This window comes from Manis javanica, chromosome 9, assembly GCF_040802235.1.
Source record: "Manis javanica isolate MJ-LG chromosome 9, MJ_LKY, whole genome shotgun sequence".
NCBI lineage: Eukaryota > Metazoa > Chordata > Mammalia > Pholidota > Manidae > Manis > Manis javanica.
The window spans coordinates 70,443,965-70,458,476 of record NC_133164.1 but is presented as its reverse complement, the minus strand read 5'-3'; the positions used below and the strand labels follow the sequence as shown (position 1 = coordinate 70,458,476).

Here is a 14,512-nt window from a genome sequence, read left to right as displayed (position 1 = left end):
CCAGTTTAATGAAGTCATAGGTTTAAAAATAGCAACTGCTACAAATGGAATATTTACCTGATACTGAGTCATCATTAACTGTTTGATCTTCATCTATTTTAGAAATATTGTCTTAGGGTTCAAAATGATCATTAATTTTATTGAAGAGGCTATACAGCAGGCAATATGATTCTTCTTCATCATCCTGACCCTGTTGAACATCTACCTCTTTAATAGAGGTAAATGTTTGCAGATAATTAGCTATTTGCCTGAGAGGCTAGGGAACTCCAGGAATTAAGGCTAAAATGTTAAGAAACACTACCAATCATTCAAAAGTAACAATAAAACATGACTTAAACAAAGGCTGACAAAAATAAGGTAGAATTAAAACACTGTGCCAAAACTTGTAATTTAAAGCAAGTACATGAAAAGTCATTTTGCATCATAGAAATATTAAGTGTCAAAACAGCTATAAAAGGAGCTTCCATACAGCCACATGGGGATAGTGTGGAGGCTTCTCAAAAAACTAAAAATAGAAGTGCCTCATGAGCCAGCAATTCCACTTCTGAGTAGATGCACAAAGGGAATTCAGTCTGCACCTGGAGGAGATGCCTGTGCCCCTGTGCACTGCAGCGCCTCCACAATAACCACGGTGTGGAAACAACCTCAGTGTTGGTCAGCGTAGGGACGGTGCATACATACAACGGAGTATCACTCAGCTTAGAGGGAAGGAGGTCCTGCCAACATGGGTGAACTGGGAGGACTCTGTGCTGAGTGCCATAAGCCAGACACTGACAGACAAACGCTGCACGATCTCACAGACAGAACCTCAAAGAGTCAAATACATAGAAACACAGAGTAGAATGGTGGTTAGGGGTGGGGAGGTGGAGGCAACAAGGAGCTGCTGCTCAAAATGCGCAAGTTGCAGTGACATGAAATGGACAAGCCTGGAGATTAGTGTGTGATACGGTGACTCCAGTTAATAACACTGAACGTTGCATAGAGGAAATTGGCTCAGATGTCAGGTATCTCACTACACACAGATGATCGGCAGCTCTGTGAGGGGAATAATTAGCTTGGCTGCGGCAACCATTCCACTACATATATATGTATATCAAGTCACCACACTGGACACCTTAAACATATACAATTCCTATTAAAAATAAAATTGAAAAGGGGCCTGCACCTTATAGACCCCCCAGTTATGATGACCCCAGAATGGACACGTACCTACGGCCCAGGGTCAGAGGATGAGATCACAGAAGTGCTGGTGTGTGTGGGTCCGACACACTCCTGGCTCTGTCTTTCAGTGGCTGGCACTTTGGCCCAGGGCAGAAGGGCTGAAACACTGGACTACAGGAATGTGTTTGCACCACGACGATACAGAGGAACCATCTCTGCCTCAGGGTGCGCTTGAAACGCAGAAGAGTGGAATGCTAGAACTCGGTGGAAACCACCTCATTCATACCATTTCAGCTCTCTTCTCTCACATGTGCAGATTTAACCCAATTCCAGCACTTGTGGGAGAGAAGCCACTTGGCACCCGAGACCATCTTATCTTTACCTCTATCCTTCACTTCCTGTGTCCTCTCTCTGTCTCTGTCCCCAACTCTCCCTCTTTCCCTCACTCTTTTATTTTCCCTTTAAATAAAACAAATCACTTCCCACCTCAAATCTTCTCAGTTTTGGTAATTTTACACCTTAAAATATTTCACCAGGTACCATCTTTCACCAGTTCTTAGGAACTTCCTATTCTTAAGTAAGAACTTATTCTTGTGAAAATGCTTCATGTTTCAGAGGACCTACTCACAGCTTGTTCCATATTCAAAACAACAAAGGAGAAAAGGAGAGAATGAATTCGGGTACGAGTATGAGCATTTTACAAATGTTCAGTGTTGTTATAAATGCTTTCGATATTTGGTACCATGGAAATAGTTCCTTTATTTGCAGTCCTGGCAAACAATCTGTTTTGAATGACTGGAACTCCTTGATCACGTTAGAAGATGGCTTGGATGTATGAGAACTAGAGCAAGAACAGCCATGACAGTCACAGGGCATACGTGGACCCGACGGGACCTGGGCTTCCCCTTTTGAAGGAAAGGGTATGCAACCAACGTTGGGATAATTTATTGGCCTTTATTCCCATCAGGGCCAGTTAGTGGCCAATAACTGGTCTGAGCAGACTAAGAAAGTATTTCTGGAAGACCTCCCTGCATCCTATGGGGAAGCACTCCAGTGGACAGTGAGTCCACCTGAGTACGGGTGGGGCTTTTCTCCTGGTTAGGTTTGTTTGCAAAGCTGCCAAGACAGCTTTGTTCTAAGAGAAGTTGCGTAGCTAGCCCTTAGCTAAAAAAACAGAGCACATCCAATGTCTTTGGAGAAAGCCAAACACTGAACATCAGTAGAAACCACAAATAAAGAATCAAAGGTACTGATAAAGAAATCTTCTTCCTCCTTACCTTGCTCTGAGCATTTATTACAAAGCTCCCCTTTTGAGGCAAGCTGCTGGGGTGCCAAGTAAACAACCAGGAGGCGGCTTCTGAGCTCTGGGAGCAGGCGCCTCACCAGCCACTTGGGGCTGTTTACATTCAGCTCTCACCAGCCTCCAAGCGAGAGTTCATTTTATACCAACCAGTATTGTACTTACTTCTACTTTTAAATCTTCTAAGACACAAAGGACCAAATGCCTGAAAGAACAGAACACTAACGGGAACAAATAATGTGTAAAAATCACAGATAGAACGATTCATGTTGGCTGCAGCTGGCAGCAATATGATGAAAGAGGTAAAACAGCCCATAAACAGTAAATACACTAAATAAGACACCAGAGAACTCTTCATACTGCTTAATTTAATACAAGAAACAAGCAGCTTTGGGCCAATGCCAGCAATAAGGTGTCCTTTAGGAAAAGTGGACCATTTTCAAAGATCAAAACAAGGAGACCACTGGTCAGGTTTACACTGATCTGAAGACCCTAATTATTGGATTCTATAACTTTCCATTTTCTTCCTTTGAGTTGCATACACACACACACACACACACACACACACACACACACACACACACTACCATAAAACTATAAATTCACACATTTTAGACTGTCAGATTAATAAAGGATGAAACTGGAGATGAAGGAGTTGTCAGGGACCAGGAGCAATTTGTCCCATGCCCCTGTGGGGGTGGGGTGGGCACGGAATCGCACCCAGCAAGCCGTGGCCCCGCAGAGGAGCCCCCTGCGCAGGGCTGCAGGTTCAGCCGTACCTTACCTGGTTTTGCTGCTAAACGCACCAACACGCCCCTAATTCTTCCACTAAGGTCCTGCATATGCCGAAAACTACAGTATCTGGCCTTACACACTCCCACAGAGGAGACACCATGGAGGCCTCCACTCCCGGACGGCCGCGCCCCCTCCTCCTCCCCGCGCTCCGCACAGCAATCTAATACACCTCATCATGTGGCCCGTTTCCATGGCAGCGATGATTCCAGCTGCTGAAACACAAAAGGCCGACAAAAGTTGCTTTTTCCCTCCGCCCACCCTGGCAAAGTCACATTTTTTTCTGTATGACAAGTCGAATTTGAATGTCTTTCTGCTGCTGACTCAACTTCATGAACAAGAAAGAAAAAAGAACAGTGAACCGCCGAGGTGTGCGGATAACAGGCCCCAAAGCACTTACACCAGTTAATGAAATAATCACATGCATTTTTAAGTTGCCACTAATCTCTTGAAATACTGGTCATTACTCACTAGTTCTTCCAGACACGTATTTTTAAATGCCAGTTACTAACTCAATAGAAATCCAGCAATGATCTCACAGTTCTTCTAAAGCTATAAAAAAAGTTAAACGTCTCAGTAAACACTACACCAGTGTGTTAAGGGGCTATCCTCAAAGGGATTTCCTAAGCACATGTCTAATCGCAGTCCACAGGTGGGAGGTAAAATTGTTCATTTTCTTTTCATCAAAGCCCTGTGTTTAACCACTATTTAAACACATTAGGCGTAGGTTCTATTTAAAAGCCTGGTGGACTTGGATCTTTGTGACACAGCTGGCTAAACGCTCCAAACCGTGCGTGGGGGCCTGTACGAAGAGGGGGGACCTTGGAGTTGGGCTGCGTCACTGTGAAGCGCCCTGGGACCCCAGCCCAGGGTCGCGTAATGAAGGCTTATGGAGCCACCTTCACTTTATTCTCAGGAGTGGTGGGGGCAGGGGGGGCAGGACTGGGCTACACTGCGTGTCCCCACTGCCCGTCCCCCACGCGGTCGTTGCAGCAGGTCCCCGTCCTAGCCAGCGGCCGCCTTGCCCCTGCCTTGCATGGCCCCCCTGCCGCTTCTACAGCCTTGCCTACTCCCCAGACTCCTCATAACCTGTTTACACACCCACCCGTCCCGTTAGACCTGGGCTCTCTGAGGAGGAGGAACGTGGAGGTTACACCCAGCAGTCAGCAGAGGGTTTGGTAAGGTAGGGCTCAGCTGCTATTTCTCGATAAAGCAGGGCTGAATGCTTCACCTCAGCGTAGTGGGGGACCCTCAGCAGCTCCAGGCACAGCCTCCCTGCTGTGGTTAAACGGTAAGGGCCTTGCAGGCGCTTCCAGAACGCTGCACGCTGCACAGGGGGCAGGCGAGGAGAGCACCTGGCATTACCCAGATGGGGGTTTGAAACCCGCCTCTCCCCATACTAGTTACTTAACCTCTCTACACCTGTCACTCTTTCATAATATCCCCACTTTAAAGAGTTATGGAAAGGATTACATGAGATAGTCCAAGGAGAGCACTGAGCTTGAAACAGAGTTAATTGCTCTATACTAGTATTATTTAGTGAAAATGTTTATGATTTGAAACAAGAGAGACAAAGAGAAAGTTCACTAACACCTAACTCCCCCTTGTTGATAAAACTGTCATTTTCAACCAGACACACATTGTCAATCAGATGCTCCATAGTATGAGTTCGGGTCATGAATAAATACAGGGGCCGTTTCAGGCAAACAGCCAGGGTGGCCTGCTCCCCCCACACCGACGGGGGGAAATGACCAAATCACACACTCCCAGTGCAGGGGCAGACTGTGGGAAGAGGGTTGAAAAAGTTCTAAAAGAAAAACACTTTAGTAAAGCAATTCATTTTGATATTTATACTGGATTCCCAAGAAGTGGTCTATATGTTATTTACTAGTGAATTTTTTCCAAATTAAAATGGGGTATATTTTCGTCAGAAATAGCTTCAGAATAGAAATCACATACACAGATCACATTTTAAACAGTTTACCAATGTTTGATTAATAGTAGCTTTTGAAAGGTCACCTTGATCTGTAACAAGTACTGTAAACTGCTCACCAAACCAGGCTTTTGGCTGCATTTCTCCACAGTCATCTGACTCAGGAAATTACCTGACCCCAAAGCCAACTGCATAGGGAAATTCACTTTGAAGACTCAGTGCAAAGCAGCAGCCAGGGGTTAAAAACAAACAAACAAAAAAACCGTGGCAGAGAAAAAACTTTCATTGCAGGAAGTTGCCTGAAAGAGTAACATGAATGCTCTGCATCGCAAGATTTTCTATCATTAAAAAAAAAATCCTACAACAATCAGTAGAGATTACCAAAATAGCTTTGGCAGCGCTGCAGTTCCGAGCAGTCCTAAGCGTTGCGCCCTGGGACGGCAATCGCGTGCATTGAGGCCGAGCCGGCAGGGGCGCGAAGCCGGTCAGAACGCGGCGGAGGGGCCGGCACTCCGCCCGCTGCGCACGGACTCTCCGGGGCTGCCCCTCCCTGGGAGCCCGCGCCGCGCGCCCCTCTCGCTCCTGCCGGTCAGGCTCACGCCCACCTGCGCTTCACTCGGTGTGAAGGAACCTCCCGCTCATCTGAGCGGCACCGACGGCGCCCCGAGCGTCAACGGGGTCGACAAAGGTCCTCCGTCAGAGGTCGGGGCGCCTGTGGCGTCTTCCTCCAGCCTCCGGGACCGAGTGTCACGCACCGGGCTCCGCGAAGTTCCGAATCCCGTTTGAACATGTTGAGATCAATATCGTGCTCAGTGTGGACGAAGTCCGTGGCCCGGCCAGTGCTGCGGAGCCGCCAGCGGCCAGGAGCGGGGGAGGGGCAGGGAGACGGGCGTGAGCGCCGGGACGGGCAGGCCCCAGGGGAGGCCCCCGAGCCCCAGGGCGGGGGTCCCCGGGGAGGCGACCAAGGCTTGGCGCGGAGAGCCTCCCCATCCCCGGCCAGGTCCCCGCGGACCGCCGCCCACCCGGACGTGCACGCCGCGGGCGGCTGGCTGGAGGTCCCGTCGTTCAAGCGGCCCCACCTCGTCAGTCGGAGCGGCGCCTCCCACCCCGAATGCAGTAAATCAATGAAACTTTCGCTCTACTTCGCTGTGTGTCTTGCCTTTCAATCCCTTGTTGTGATGGGGCAAGGGATGAGGAGAACGAGCTCAGCCCGTAACACAGACACCTAGGAGCAGAAGTTCCTGGGGCATGACGCTGCTGAACGCGCCCCAGGCACCCACCCTGCCGAGCGTGCCCGCAGACCGGGGCAGCTGACAAGCCCACTCTCCCCCTGCTCCCTCTCCAGGTGTGAGGGCGCCCCATTCCCCAGACGTAAGACAGCAAGGCGGTCGGAGGTCACGAGCTTGAATTCAGCGGCAAGGCTACAAAAGAAACGGGCTGCCAACGGCAATGAAACCAGAACAAGACGACCTCTGCAAATGTTTTTTTTAGGTCACATTTTAAAATTGTTATTTATGTTACTACAAAGTGCTTTATTGTTAGGCACTAATTTAAATCAAGTAAGAAAACCTGTTAACAGTAACAACAAAAAAAGATGGATCTGCTGAACAATTTTTGTAAGCACAGAGTTTCTTGGACTGCTTTGAGCAGCTGAACTGAAAAATATTAATCAGATTTGAATCTATTCTACTCACGGAAATTTCTTACGAAAGAACAAGGCTGTTGTTGCAAGCCATCTCAATTTGCGTAACTCAGTATCAAGATGTTCTATTTTATTCTTAAGATATTTTCAATACATGCTCTCCTCTTCTGAATTGTATTATCAGTGCTATAAATAATGTGATTTTCAATAACACTGTGAAATGATGGCTACATATCCTACAGATGACTTAATTGTTCACCCTGAATCATTTTGCCCTCTTCAGTTATGGAAATCTATTCCCAAATTTGTTTATATTTTTCATCTCTTTAAAATTCAGAATTATACAGCTATATTCTGGATTTTTCCCTAGTGAAAAACTGACTTGGTTTTTAAATTAAATAAAAAGGTATACTTTCTCTTGTCAGTTTTCTCATGAAAAGGTAATATCACATTTAGTGTACAGAAGTTGAAAAACACAGAAAGATCTATGAAATGACAATAATGCACATACACTTCAACTATGAGATAGCCAATATTAACATTTTGATGTATTTTTTAATTATATATTAAAAATCCTGGAAATTTTTGACTATTACTTTCTTTTGCTTAATAAAAGCTATGTAAAATAAGCACACTGGTATTATATATTCTTTGAAAGTATTTTTTAATAGTTGCATAGAATTCTACTGTTTGGATGTGTCAGAATTTATTTAGCCATCCCTAACTGTTAAACATATATTCTTTGCCAGGTTGCTCATTTTAAGTGATATACCTTTGTACACAAGTTTTTGGTTATAGCTGGGTTATCCCCTTAAAATGGATTCCTGTAAGCTTAAGAGAATCTAAGTACGCAATGTGAGAACTGCAGGAACCATAACTATCTTTTAGTAAACACTGTGTTTTATTGATGAGGAAACTAGCTCCACGAGGTGACCTGACCGACTCTAAGTCCCGCCAGCAATTCCTGGAGCTGGAGCCATCATGTAAAGGCATCAGGCATACCGGCCCCTTCTGGGTGTCTGCGGTGGTAGACGCTCCTCGGCGGGACCACCCACCTGACTCGCAGAGGCCCCTGTATGGGACGTCGGGGGACTCTCCAGATCAGCCTGCCCGGGGTTGCCGGGCTCCTCACCCACATCGTTCCACTCAGTTCCTCGCAGACCCCTACATTGCTTCCAGCCCCACAGTGACACTCGAGATGGACACAGTACAGAAAGCTCTGAACACAGGGCACAATAAAGAGGAAGGGAGGTAGCCCGGGAGCTGTGTGGGTGCACATGGGCATTGGTGAGCATCAGCGTGCGTCAGTACCAGCGAGCACTAACACACAAAGTATTAACACAAACCCCACTTGTTTTATTTGTTTCAGGCTTTGTGTCTTCAGTAAACGAGAAGAACAATAAAAAAGAAGAGCAAAAATATTTCCTAATCACTTATAATCCCACCAACCACAGTTAAATGTATGTGCTTGCCTACTCATATCCGTCTCTAAGTGAACCCGTAGCTTGGTTTTAAAACTGACTGTTACTTTTGAAACTGCAGCCTTTCCCACCTTCTGAGGGAGGCTACGGACTTCCTGGCAATCTTTGAAGATGAATGCTCTTTTTGGAATGACCTTTACTGGATCCATTGGGTACACAGACTAGTCTGGAAGATAGTGGTGAATGGATGAGAAACTAAGCCATTCTATGTAAGAGAGAAAAACACTCTTTTCATGGCAGGTGGGTCTGGAAAATGATGAGTGACTGACTGGGATGAGGAAGGGCCTGGGGACTTGGTCCAGGGATACAGGGTGTCAGCATTCTGGACAGTAGGCGCAGGTCCAGGTCTCCGCCTGTAGGGGAAGCAGGTTCTCCAACACGGTGTCCAGCATGAACTCCCTTTGGGAGGGAGGCTGTGGTCTAGGACATCACGCTAACTGATCTTCAATATTCTGAGCTGTCTGTTACTGTCGTGACCACGGGAAAGCTCTGAGAACTTCTCTGGGCATCACAGGATGATCAGCTCTGTTCATACTTGGAACCGGGTCTGAGGAAAGACCATCCTCTCTGAGAAAGTGCCATTGGACAGGGTGTATGAAGAATGATGATGCCTTTCAGGTGAAGAGAAGAGCCGTTAGGAGGTCCCCGTGGGGCTGAGGCATCAAAGGGCCACGAGGCTGGTGTGGCTGGCACACTCTGTGAGGGTCGGAGGTCATGGCATGGACCGGGTCAAGGTCTGGGCTCTTTGGGCCCTGTTAGGGATTCTGGAATTTGCTTGAAGAGCAGCAGGAGAGTTTAAGGTATTTAAGCACAACAATAACATAAGATCACTTTTATTTATTTTTTTATTATTATTATTTTTAGATAATTATTTTTTATTGAAGGGTAGTTGACATACAGTATTACATTAGTTTCAGGAGTACAACACAGTGATTGAACATTTATATACATGATAATTCTAGGTACCTGCTATCACCATACCAAGTTGACACAATATTTTGACTATATTCCTTATGCTATACATTACATCCCGGTTACTTACTTATTTTACAATTGGAAGTGTGTACTTTATTTTATTTATTTATTTATTTATTTATTTACTTACTTACTTATTTTTTTTTTTGGGAGGGCATCTCTCCTATTTTTTTTTTATCAAATGGTTGTTAACAACAATAAAATTCTGTATAGGGGACTCAATGCTCAATGTATAATCATTAATCCACCCCAAGCCTAATTTTCCTCAGTCTCCAATCTTCTGAAGCATAACGAACAAGTTCTTACAAGGAGAACAAATTCTTACATAGTGAACAAGTTACATGGTGAATAGTACAAGGGCAGTCATCACAGAAACTTTCGGTTTTGATCATGCATCATGAACTATAAACAGTCAGTTCAAATATGAATATTCGTTTGATTTTTATACTTGATTTATATGTGGATACCACATTTCTCTCTTTATTATTATTATTTTTAATAAAATGCTGAAGTGGTAGGTAGATGCATGATAAAGGTAGAAAACATAGTTTAGTGTTGTAAGAGAGCAAATGCAGATGTTCAGGTGTGTGCCTGTAGACTATGTGTTAATCCAAGCTAGACAAGGGCAATAAAACATCCACAGATGCAGCAGATTTCACTCAGAACGCGGGGGGGAGGTTCTAAGCCTCACCTCTGTTGATCCCCAATTCCTCACCTGGTGCACCCCCTGCGACTGTGCCTGTCTTAGGTTGTTCCTCCCTTGAGGAATCTTACCCGTCTCTGGCTAACCCGTCATCTTCTGGGGCCATACATGGAAATGTAAAGTTGGTAAGTGAGAGAGAAGCCTTATTGTTTGAAAAGGTTAGTTTTTTACTTCTTTGCAGATTTATGCCCTGTGGCTTCTATGTCCAGCATTTGTCTTGAGGTATCTTTACCACTTGGAAGAATTGTGATACACGGTAAATTCGATATGAGGCACGAATTCTATTTATGGGTCGTAATTAGGAAGGAAGAAGAAAAGCTATAGAAGTAGCAGGTGGAAGAAAACATGGGAAGATTGACTATTTCTTTGACATATCTTCTTGTATAGTAACTTCAGCATGTATAGGTTTTAAACTACTAATTAAATTGTGCACACACATTAACATAATAGGAATACAGTTACATAACCAAAGCATACTTATAATTACCAGCCATCTCCAGTGAAACCAAGAAAAGCAGTTACGCACCTTAGGCATTTGTGAAAACTTATCTATGATATGGTGGATATTATCCAACTGAACTTGAATAGTCTGAGAGAAATCAGACAAATTAAAACAACCTATTCCTGTGGACTGTTCACATCCCATATGTTCTTTTAACAGTAAACAGTCTGTAGTTGTAAGATTTTGGAGAGATACAATTTGCACTTCTCCTAATTCTTGGTTGAGTTCCAACAGTGTAGATCCAGTCAAATTTGTTGTTTTACTGTATGCACAGGCCAGCTTAGAAATCTCCTTCTTCATTCCCATGGCAAGTCCAGGAACTGGTGGGATAAGTGCATCTACACCTGTAGCAGTGCGTGGATCTTTGTTGGGGTTTTTTGATGATCATCTTCTGGCATGAGTCTTCCAGAGAGTACTGATGTTGGGAGTTGTTTTTCATATCGTATCTTAGTTCATTTTTGGATTAGCCAAATTAGGCTTTGATCCTCTGTATAAGCACAAACAAACCCTTTGCCTACACTTTGATATGCCCTTTATACCATTGTGTAGAACTCATTGGAGGTCACCACACAGGAACTGCTTTTTTTTTTGTTATCATTAATCTACACTTACATGATGAATATTATGTTTACTAGGCTCTCCCCTATACCAGGTCCCCCCTATAAACCCCTTTACAGTCACTGTCCATCAGTATAGCATAGGGTTGTAGAGTCACTACTTATCTTCTCTGTGTTGTACAGCCCTCCCCTTTCTCCCATCTCCCATGCATGCTGATCTTAATACACCCCTTCTTCCTCGCCCCACTTATCCCTCCCTACCCACCCACCCATCCTTCCCAGTCCCTTTCCCTTTGGTACCTGTTAGTTCATTCTTGAGTTCTGTGATTCTGCTGCTGTTTTGTTCCTTCAGTTTTTCCTTTGTTTGTATACTCCACAGATGAGTGAAATCATTTGGTATTTCTCTTTCTCCGCTTGGCCTATTTCACTTAGCATAATATCCTCCACCTCCATCCATGTTGCTGCAAATGGTAGGATTTGCCCTTTTCTTATGGCTGAGTAGTATTCCATTGTGTATATGTACCACACCTTCTTTATCCATTCATCTATCGATGGACATTTAGGTTCCTTCCAATTCTTGGCTATTGTAAATAGCGTTGCGATAAACATAGGGGTGCATCTGTCTTTCTCAAACTTGATTGCTGCGTTCTTAGGGTAAATTCCTAGGAGTGGAATTCCTGGGTCAAATGGTAGGTCTGTTTTGAGCATTTTGATGAACCTCCATACTGCTTTCCACAATGGTTGAACTAATTTACATTCCCACCAGCAGTGTAGGAGGGTTCCCCTTTCTCCACAGCCTCACCAACATTTGTTGTTGTTTGTCTTTTGGATGGCAGCTATCCTTACTGGTGTGAGGTGATACCTCATTGTAGTTTTAATTTGCATTTCTCTGATAATTAGCAATGTGGAGCATCTTTTCATGTGTCTCTTGGCCATCTGTATTTCTTTTTTGTAGAACTGTCTGTTCAGTTCCTCTGCCCATTTTTTAATTGGGTTATTTGTTTTTTGTTTGTTGAGGCGTGTGAGCTCTTTATATATTCTGGACGTCAAGCCTTTATCGGATGTGTCATTTTCAAATATATTCTCCCATACTGTAGGGTTCCTTTTTGTTCTATTGATGGTGCCCTTCGCTGTACAGAAACTTTTCAGCTTAATGTAGTCCCACTTGCTCATTTTTGCTGTTGTTTTCCTTGCTCGGGGAGATATGTTCAAGAAGAGGTCACTCATGTTTATGTCTAAGAGGTTTTTGTCTATGTTGTTTTCCAAGAGTTTAATGGTTTCATGACTTACATTCAGGTCTTTGATCCATTTTGAGTTTACTTTTGTATATGGGGTTAGGCAATGGTCCAGTTTCATTCTCCTACATGTAGCTGTCCAGTTTTGCCAGCACCATCTGTTGAAGAGACTGTCATTTAGCCATTGTATGTCCATGGCTCCTTTATCAAATATTAATTGACCATGTATGTCTGGGTTAATGTCTGGATTCTCTAGTCTCTTCCATTGGTCTGTGGCTCTGTTCTTGTGCCAGTACCAAATTGTCTTGATTACTATGGCTTTATGGTAGAGCTTGAAGTTGGGGAGTGAGATCCCCCCTACTTTATTCTTCTTTCTCAGGATTGCTTTGGCTATTCGGGGTCTTTGGTGTTTCCACATGAATTTTTGAATTATTTGTTCCAGTTCATTGAAGAACGTTGCTGGTAGTTTCATAGGGATTGCATCACATCTGTATATTGCTTTGGGCAGGATGGCCATTTTGACGATATTAATTCTTCCTAGCCATGAGCATGGGATGAGTTTCCATCTGTTAGTGTCCCCTTTAATTTCTCTTAAGAGTGACTTGTAGTTTTCAGAGTATAAGTCTTTCACTTCTTTGGTTAGGTTTATTCCTAGGTATTTTATTTTTTTTGATGGAATTGTGAATGGAGTTGTTTTCCTGATTTCTCTTTCTGTTGGTTCATTGTTAGTGTATAGGAAAGCCACATATTTCTGTGTGTTGATTTTGTATCCTGCAACTTTGCTGTATTCTGATATCAGGTCTAGTAGTTTTAGGGGTGGAGTCTTTAGGGTTTTTTATGTATAGAATCATGTCATCTGCAAATAGTGACAGTTTAACTTCTTCTTTACCAATCTGGATTCCTTGTATTTCTTTGTTTTGTCTAATTGCTGTGGCTAGGACCTCCAGTACTATGTTAAATAAGTGAGGAGAGTGGGCATCCCTGTCTAGTTCCCAATCTCAGAGGAAAAGCTTTCAGCTTCTCGCTGTTCACTATAATGTTGGCTGTGGGTTTATCATAGATGGCCTTTATTATGTTGAGATACTTGCCCTCTATTCCCATTTTGCTGTGAGCTTTTATCATGAATGGATGTTGAACTTTGTCAAATGCTTTTTCAGCATCTATGGAGATGATCATGTGATTTTTGTCTTTCTTTTTGTTGATATGGTGGATGATGTTGATGGAGGACTTTTGAATGTTATACCATCCTTGCATCCCTGGGATGAAACCCACTTGGTCATGGTGTACGATCCTTTTGATGTATTTTTAAATTCGGTTTGCTAATATTTTGTTGAGCATTTTTGCATCTACGTTCATCAGGAATATTGGTCTGTAGTTTTCCTTTTTGGTGGGGTCTTTGCCTGGTTTTGGTATTAGGGCGATGTTAGCTTCATAGAATGAGTTTGGGAGTATCCCCTCCTCTTCTATTTTTTGAAAACTTTAAGGAGAATGGGTATTATGTCTTCCCTGTATGTCTGATAAAATTCTGAGGTGAATCCATCTGGCCCGGGGGTTTTGTTCTTTGGTAGTTTTTTGATTACTGCTTCAGTATCATTGCTTGTAATTGGTCTGTTTAGATTTTCTGTTTTTTTCTGGGTCAGTCTTGGAAAGTTGTATTTTTCTAGGAAGTGGTCCATTTCTCCTAGGTTTCCAAGCTTGTTAGCATATAGGTTTTCATAGTACTCACTAATAATTCTTTGTTTTTCTGTGGGGTCCGTCGTGATTTTTCCTTTCTCATTTCTGATACTGTTGATGTGTGTTGACTCTCTTTTCCTCTCAATAAGTCTGGCTAGAGGCTTATCTATTTTGTTTATTTTCTTGAAGAACCAGCTCTTGGTTTCATTGATTTTTGCTATTGTTTTACTCTTCTCAGTTTTATTTATTTCTTCTCTGATCTTTATTATGTCCCTCCTTCTGCTGACCTTAGGCCTTATTTGTTCTTCTTTTTCCAATTTCGATAATTGTGACGCTAGACCATTTATTTGGGATTGTTCTTCCTTTTTTAAATATGCCTGGATTGCTATATACTTTCCTCTTAGGACTGCTTTTGCTGTGTCCCACAGTAGTTGGGGCTTAGTGTTGTTGTTATCGTTTGTTTCCATATATTGCTGGATCTCCATTTTGATTGAGTCATTGATCCATTGATTATTTAGGAGCGTGTTGTTAAGCCTCCATGTGTTTGTGAGCCTTTT

General features: G+C 43.6%; 1 protein-coding gene across 9 annotated transcripts in view; it reads right to left on the bottom strand.

The window, feature by feature from the left end:
• The window catches only part of DTNA (dystrobrevin alpha), a 385,540-nt gene that overhangs the window by 160,146 nt on the left and 210,882 nt on the right, over nucleotides 1-14,512 (bottom strand). The window contains exon 1 of one of the 9 annotated variants that reach the window (XM_073212757.1): nucleotides 5,568-5,702. The exons of 6 other annotated variants lie outside the window; for them this stretch is intronic. The gene's annotated coding sequence lies outside the window, so the exon portion shown is untranslated. Of the gene's footprint in view, nucleotides 1-3,245; nucleotides 3,403-5,567; nucleotides 5,703-14,512 lie in introns of those variants that run through there. 2 more of the 9 variants (XM_073212750.1, XM_073212754.1) reach the window with 2 other exon arrangements.